Source organism: Pezoporus occidentalis, unplaced genomic scaffold (assembly GCF_034315485.1).
Source record: "Pezoporus occidentalis ecotype Australia unplaced genomic scaffold, CSIRO_AGI_Poc_V1 ctg12, whole genome shotgun sequence".
NCBI lineage: Eukaryota > Metazoa > Chordata > Aves > Psittaciformes > Psittacidae > Pezoporus > Pezoporus occidentalis.
The window spans coordinates 4965898-4973570 of record NW_026912994.1 but is presented as its reverse complement, the minus strand read 5'-3'; positions in this window follow the sequence as shown (position 1 = coordinate 4973570).

Here is a 7673-nt window from a genome sequence, read left to right as displayed (position 1 = left end):
TGAAGACAAACTAAAGTACATTAAGTCAAAAGATTTCAAAATGGATTAGATACATAGGTCAGAGACAGACAGCTTTTTATCAAGTAGTTTTCTGATATGAATTGATGCTTTCTAATGAAATCACTCAAGCCAAATTCTAAAATTGACTAGAAATTCTGTGTGCCTGGCTGCAGACACAATCACATGCAGTCCATAAGTTCATATCCCTCTTGCGTGTAATATTGGTCACACAAAATATCAATAGCCTTTTTTGCTATCGTGCACATAGAGAATGCAGCTAACAGGGTTAGGTAGAAACTAATACAGAAATGCTTTTAGCAATTGAGTGCTAGTCTAAATTAGAGTCAGGATCTAAATCAGCATAACTGATCTGAGATTGCCAACAGCCATTGAGACATCTGTTCCAGTCTACAGCTGCAGATTTTATGTAAATTAGTATCTGTTTTCTGCAATGTGAACTAAAGCCTTACCTGGAGGTGCGAATAAGGTGATGATATGGGTACTCTCAGTAATGATTTCTGAAGTGTTTAGGGCTGAGCTGCACTGCTAATTTCATCAAGGAAAAGAGGCTAAGAATCCCCCAAACTGTTAAGTCCCCAAATAAACAGTTGGAAAAAGGATATCTTGTCCCCATGGGTCTGAAAAAGTCAGGCCGTTCTTGCTGAAGAAAACCAGAAGTACAGTTGTATCTTTAAGAAAAGAGAAAACAGATAAAGACTCTTATAAAAAACCAAAATAACCCCAATGGCAGTCTCTAGTACAACACAAGAAAATGCAAAACTGTCATGTTACATGTCAGTCACAGGTAGAATGTATTTGAAGACTCTGAGGAACATTTGCAAAAGGCAGCACTCCTTAAAGCATTCAGTAGTTCAAGTGTTACAAGTGACCAGGAATCTTTCCAGCTGAAGGAAAGTCCATTACAGCCAAGTAGCTTTCTGAGATCTGGCTACTATGGGTGAGTCTAAAGGACCAGTAACTCCAATACAACACTGAGTGATAAAATTAAAACATTATTAGGGGTTTCTCTGTGAAACATCAGGATTGTTCTGCTGTTGGCAGCATAAGAATTCACCTCAGGTGTATCATTTTTAAGTAGGCCTTCCAAGAGTGCTCCATGCCAAGAAGATATAATTCCATTGCTGTCAGTGGAAAGCTTTGTGTTGTTGGACTTCTGTTGGATAGTTATGGACACTGTTTCTGTTACACATAGCAAGTGCAGCAAACACTCAAAAGGAACAAGATAAGAGATAGGCAAATGTAGAAATTTAAAAAAAAACAAATAAAAGTATGTAAGACTTTCCAGTGTTGAGCTGTATAAAAATGACTTTTAAACTGATCTGAGTTCTGCCCGAGGCTAAACAAATAAATGCCAATGTAATTAGTTATTTTTGTCTCTGTGTCATCATGTTTGGATTTCTTTACTTTCAAGGGCCTGAAATTAGATGGCAAACATCACTTGCTCACATTTACATACTTTAATAGAGACAGACTAGTACATTCACTTGTCTTAAGGATAAGGGAGACTACCACAACCTCTTGCATGATCAGTGTGTTCAGTCTCACTGAGTAACTTTCACTTTAAGCCAAAAAATCCACTGATCAAACACAGGCACCTCTTTTCATTACTGATACCACTCTTTCTTTGGTTTTTTTATCACCCTCTTATCAGACTTGGATCACTCCGGTTTAATGAAGAGATCCTTTGGGAAAATATTTTTTCAACTAGGCCACTCTCATGGACTTTATCTACTCTCAGTTCAGCCTTTTGGGAAGCACTTTCTTCCACTATCTATCCCCCCCCCCCTTGAATATTTATTTTAATCTAATACATAAACTTCACCTTAGCAATGACGTTTGATTGCACATCAATCTTCAACTCCTGAAACAGACACTCACTTAAATAATAACCATAATAACAGTAATAATTCAAAACTCTTTTCCCACAAGTACATGAATAGCTTTACTTCTCCTGTGTGAGATATCATCAGTATACAGAGTGAGAAATTTTGATATCTTTCAAGTTACTTACAAAGTTATGTCACCACGTTTCATTTAAAGATTTCACTGTGATCTGGTGTGTTTGTGGGGTTGGAAAAGCAGATAGGATAGTTGTTGATATTTTCCATGGCTTTTTGGTTATTTTTAAAGTGATTAATATAAATTAATAATGTTGCTCTGTCCCTTCGGGAGTCTAACACACTCCAGAGTAATAAGCACAAACAACCTGTGGGGTCTGAGAGACTGAAAGCAGCACGGTCCATAATCAGCAAGTTGCTGCAATGTCTGACACTAAAGATTCATTTGTTCACATTCTGGCACAGCTCCTTGGGCTCAAATCTATGAAGATATTTTGATGCCAGGGGCAACAAAGGGAGTTAGATACTTGAATTCTTTGCCATCTGCTCTCAGTGATTCGCAGCAACATCTGATGCCATTATAAGCACACAAGATTTAACAGAGAACATTTAACAGCATTTAACAGCAGAAGTCAAGGCTTTCTAAGGAAAGCAGGCTACTGTCAAACACTTCCTGTGTAATCTGAGCTTAGAAGGATGAAGTGGTCTCTCAAGCACCATGTTCCAATCTACCACCTTAAATATCGGATTATGTCAATTGCAAATATTTAATGTACCAAGAAATATCATAGCTCAAAAGGGCTAATGCTAATGCCACTGATGTAACAAAATACATGTTGTTTTCAGCCAAGGCAGATCAGAGCCAAAACTCAAAGCTTCTGAAGAAAATTCAGTATGTAATTTTTGCAAAATTAACTTTCCTTTTATCTGCCTATTGGTATAAACAGGGTCTTCTAAATAATACATCAGGATAATGAATCCAGTAATGGGTAAACATAGCCATAATTATCACACCACATCCACACGTGACCAGGAATTTCCCAAACTGTGCAACCAACACAGTTTGAGACTCCAAAGGAGATGGCAGAAAAGTAGTTTTAATGTTAACACAGACTCTGTTGTTTACAGTTTAATTCTTATAGAGGTATTCTGCGGAATTGTCTTGGGACCTCCTGCTCCCTTACTGCACCCTCTTTGGACCAGAAAGCATCAAGGATGACAGCCAGTAATTTCAAACACTGACAGGCAGAAAGAATCAAATACATCTAAAACTGGTGACTTTTTCAGAGGCTCGATTATTCTCTTAAGAGCAGGACCAGACACTAAACCAGTCTTCAGATGAAGCTGGTTCATCTTTATTGATACCAGGACATAAATACCAGTTTTAGGGCACAGCAGTAACAGCCTGGAGTCTCACAGTGTCTGGTGCTGTTATAAATTACTCTTTTGTGGATGATTAACTAACACATTTTTTAATTGCATAACTACATAAATATTACATAGCTGCTTTGTTCCTCTTCAGCTGTTCTACACTATAACCAAACTACTAAAATTTCTGCTGCGTTCCAGCAGTGGATGGAAATACATTGACATGGATGGGTTATTAGCAGGAAGCACTGAACTACAGGAATTTGAGATTCTCTGGTCTGTTAGCTACATGAGGAATCAAAAGCTTTTTTGCCTGCTAGCTCTGGGGCCGGATATTGGTTGTCAACAACATTTGTCTGCATCCTGAGCTGTATCTGGCTTTCTTGTACCAATACATAAAATGATTGTCCGTTACTACCACCAGTACCTGCACAAAGACATCTGTGTCTACTGTGCTACCAGAAGTAACAAGTTTGTTAAAACATGATGCTGCCTGCAGGGAAGGGTGCTTCAGAGGCAGGGAAGCAAAGAGAGAATTGTTTGAAAGCAAATCTCTCTTGATAGTTGATGTCCATTTTCAGCATAACATACAGATAACTAATCATGCAAATCCAAACTCAAGGGAAATAAGCCTTGATTTCTTCATCTGGTGCTCTGAAATTCAGCCAACAATAAACACAACCAATATCCCTGAGGTAACAAGGTGCATTGTTGATCTGTAGGCAATGTATGTTGGATTATTGGAGACTCCACACTGTGAAAGTTTTATAAACCAGAAATGAGTTGGTGACAGAAGTATAATTTGGTTCAGAATTCTGAAGCTAGAAAAAAATCAACTGATGAAAAATAATGCACTGCTAACTCAGTCTCTTGTGCAATTAAAAGCTCATGGACCCTAACTGAAGTAGAAGGAAAGGAAGGAAGGAAGTGGGAAAAACTGTAACCATTTAAAAATGTGCCCAACTAACAGTAATATTGGGTTCTGGAAATTTTGTTTCTTTAATGGCTAAAGGGCATGCTATTGTTCTTCATCCTAGAGAACCCTCACTCAAATGCAGTTTAACCTTTGGACAGTAAAACATAAATGTGTCGGAACTAAACACTGTCTGGCACAAGTGAGCAGCTCATCAGATGTTTTTCCGATGTACTAGCACTTTGGAAAATTTATTCCTGCAGGTGTTCTGAAATCACCTGGTGTTCTACAGGAGGTGTTTGATTTAATTTGCAAGTCCCTGCTGTGGTCATACAGACATAGTCTGGGAGGTCCCTCACAACCAATTAGCTTCTGCAGGTGTTAAGTGGCACAAGATAGTCCTGTCAGATGTGGCTGGCTTTGGTTTTTTGTTTGGGGTTGGTTTTGATCTTTTTCCAAATCCTGTAATTTCTGGATCCTTTTTGTGGTTCAAGTTATTGTCATGATATTGGGCTGAGTCTGGTTTTGATGAGTTCAACTTTCTTACAGGACACAGAAGGACATGGCCAATGAAGGACAGCCATACAGCAGTATTTATGGGAGACTTCTGACAAATTCCATCTTCATAGAAATGATACGTTACATGAGACATCCATAAAAATGAAGAATCACAAGGCAATTCTGACCAAAGTCCTTCAGTCTGTGGGAGCAGTATGAATGGGGACCCATTCCTGGGAATGACAGGTCTCTTTCAAGCACATGCTGAGACCCTGCCACTGACAATACCCCACGTCACAAGGTCCTCAGAAGAACTGTTTGTGACTGTACACTGGATTCTTGATGGCTTTCCAGGGCCTACACCAAAGCAGCTACCAGTGACCAATCTTTAGCACAAGTAAAGCTGGAGGAGGCCAAAGAAGTTTCTCAGGCTAGAAAAGCTGATTCCTGCGCCACCAGACTAAACAGTTGTAGACTTTGCTCACTGCTTTAAAAAGTTCTCTCTGAATGCTTTTCACACTTCAGAAATAAACAAAACAAAACAAAAAAAATTGGGAAGGTTTTCATATCACTGTATACTGCTAGTTGCAACTGCTTGAAGAAGGGGACTTAATCCAAGCAAGCAGTGTTGGTACTCAGTGCAAAGGGTGACACATGAGATCAAATGAGATCAAATCATTTTTAAAACCAGTTCTGCCTTAAAGTAACTTGTGTGCAAAACCTAGGTACACCAGTGACAGGTATGGTTTTCAGAGGTCATAGAAGCCCTTAGCACATCAGCTGTTTGGTGCCTCTGCAGGGACTTTATGAATTATGTACTTAGTGATTGCAAAGCAGCACTTCAAAATTACATTTACAAACAAGTTTACCCACACTGAGCACACAGAGAAATCCTTATTCTCTACCTTTATCCAGCTTTCTAAGGAAATGCCACTGTGTATTTCTCACCTGATAAATCCTAAGCTATTTCCAACCAAACTGAAGAAACAGAAGAGATCTCAGCAAGAATTAAAATCCTCCACAGTTAAACAGATGGAGAGAAGCCTTCACGGTGTTTCCATAAAGCAAATGATGCAGTGTGAGCACAGCTCTTATTAAACACAAGAAAACTTGTGCAAAAGAGAGTCCAAATAAATGCTCAGACCACAAAACAAACTTCAACTGGAGTTTGGAGTAATTGAACCTTGAATTATAATTCCAAAGGTATCAGGGTTTCTTTAATTTGGGGTTCATTAAACTATTCTTATGAGCTGAAAATAGTTTCACCCGCTTCTTTACATCAGACACACACTGCTGTATTTCTCCCAGCCTTCTTATAAAATAAAATTAATTTACATTTTATAGACCTGGACGAGTTTTCTCTCATCATGGAACAGTGAGATTAATAACCCAGTTGCAAGCTCTTCAGATCACAGATCATTTCCACATAAAAACATTAATGTTTTCTTAATCTTAAAATGCACCTTTCATTTGACTGAGGTTAATGTTCATTTCTTATGTAATAAAAGGGAGAAAAGCTAAAGAATGAGTCACTGTTTATTAACCTTGCTAATAAGACAGGCTTTTTCAGGCAAGATGGATATATGTTAACTGGTTAAACTGTTCCATGGTTATTTAGCCAATTAATCCTTCCCAAACAAGGGAAGCAGCAGCAATTTAATTTTCAGTGAATGGAAATAAACTTGTCACATTCTGCATATCAATTTACACTCTTAATTTCCCAGTTAGCTCAGTAAGAAGGCAGTTCTTTGATTCCCAAAATAAGGCAACCCACAAATTAACATTAGAATGTATGGAAATATGCCTATATATATATATATTTTTAATTTATCTTTCTTTGCAATCTGTATGTGAACTCAATTGGCACATTCATGATATTAATCTAGAACTGAATGATACATTTCCTTTAAAAGAGAGTGATTTGTACCTTTAATAGAGGCATAACAAAGCACATTAAAAGATGCCTTAATAGACTGTTTTCCAGAGTTTGTAAAAACAAAGGCCTAAGGCTGAAGTTTGCACTAAGGCTGCTTTAAACAGCACTGATGTTGGGTGTTGACATTTCACTCAATTGCTAGCTGATCCTTAAAAAAGACCCTATAGAGCATCTGAGTGTTTATTAACAGCTATTAGCAGTCTGTCAGAGACATCTGCATATATGTCTTTTAAATATAAAAATGCATTCCAGAATGTATGCTCTGGTTCAGTGCATTATAAATTATAAATTATAATCCAGATAAAAATGACTGTCAGAAATATTACAGTGTGCTGGGTAATGTTACACCAAAACCACAATTTCCATTACATCATTTCTTTTTCCTCTGATTTATTTTCTTTAATACCACAGTCCTTTCCTTAAAACACTGAATAGGCATAGAACTCTGAATAACCACCAACTGGAGGTTAGAATTCTTACAGTTTATAATTTACAGTTATATTATAGAATTCTTATAGTTTATATATTCTTACAGAATTCTTATAGAATTTTTACAATATTCTTACAGTTTATATCCAACTTCTAAAAGTGTTCAGTAGTCAACCAGAAGAACACTTAAGTGGCTTCATGTGAAAACCTAAGACTTCTAATTATTTAGCCAAGTTTCATGTTCTTACACACAGCTGGATTGCCTCTGATAGCTTATCACCTTGAGAAGAGTCAGCCTTGTATTATGAGGTATCTTGGAGGGAAGTATTATACAGAAGTTTGTGTATTCCTAGCTGTCCCCTTGGATTTTAGGAACAATTTAACAGCTTTTTCTTACCTTCTCTGCACACTGAAACCTGGCCCATAATAAACTTAAAATGCAGAAAGAAGAGCTGGTTAAACAGCAAGGAGGTTCATTTATTTAAAGGCTTATGTCTCTGGTGGAGAATGGAGAAGCATGACTAATTTTCACTGGGATAATGAGGAATCACTATGGAGGAAAGAGGATACTACTGTAAGAAAAAAGAGATCAATTTTGGTTGATCACCAGTGTCTGAACATCTGTTCCATCTTTCCTAGACATTGAAATTTAGCTGATAGTTAGCAGTTC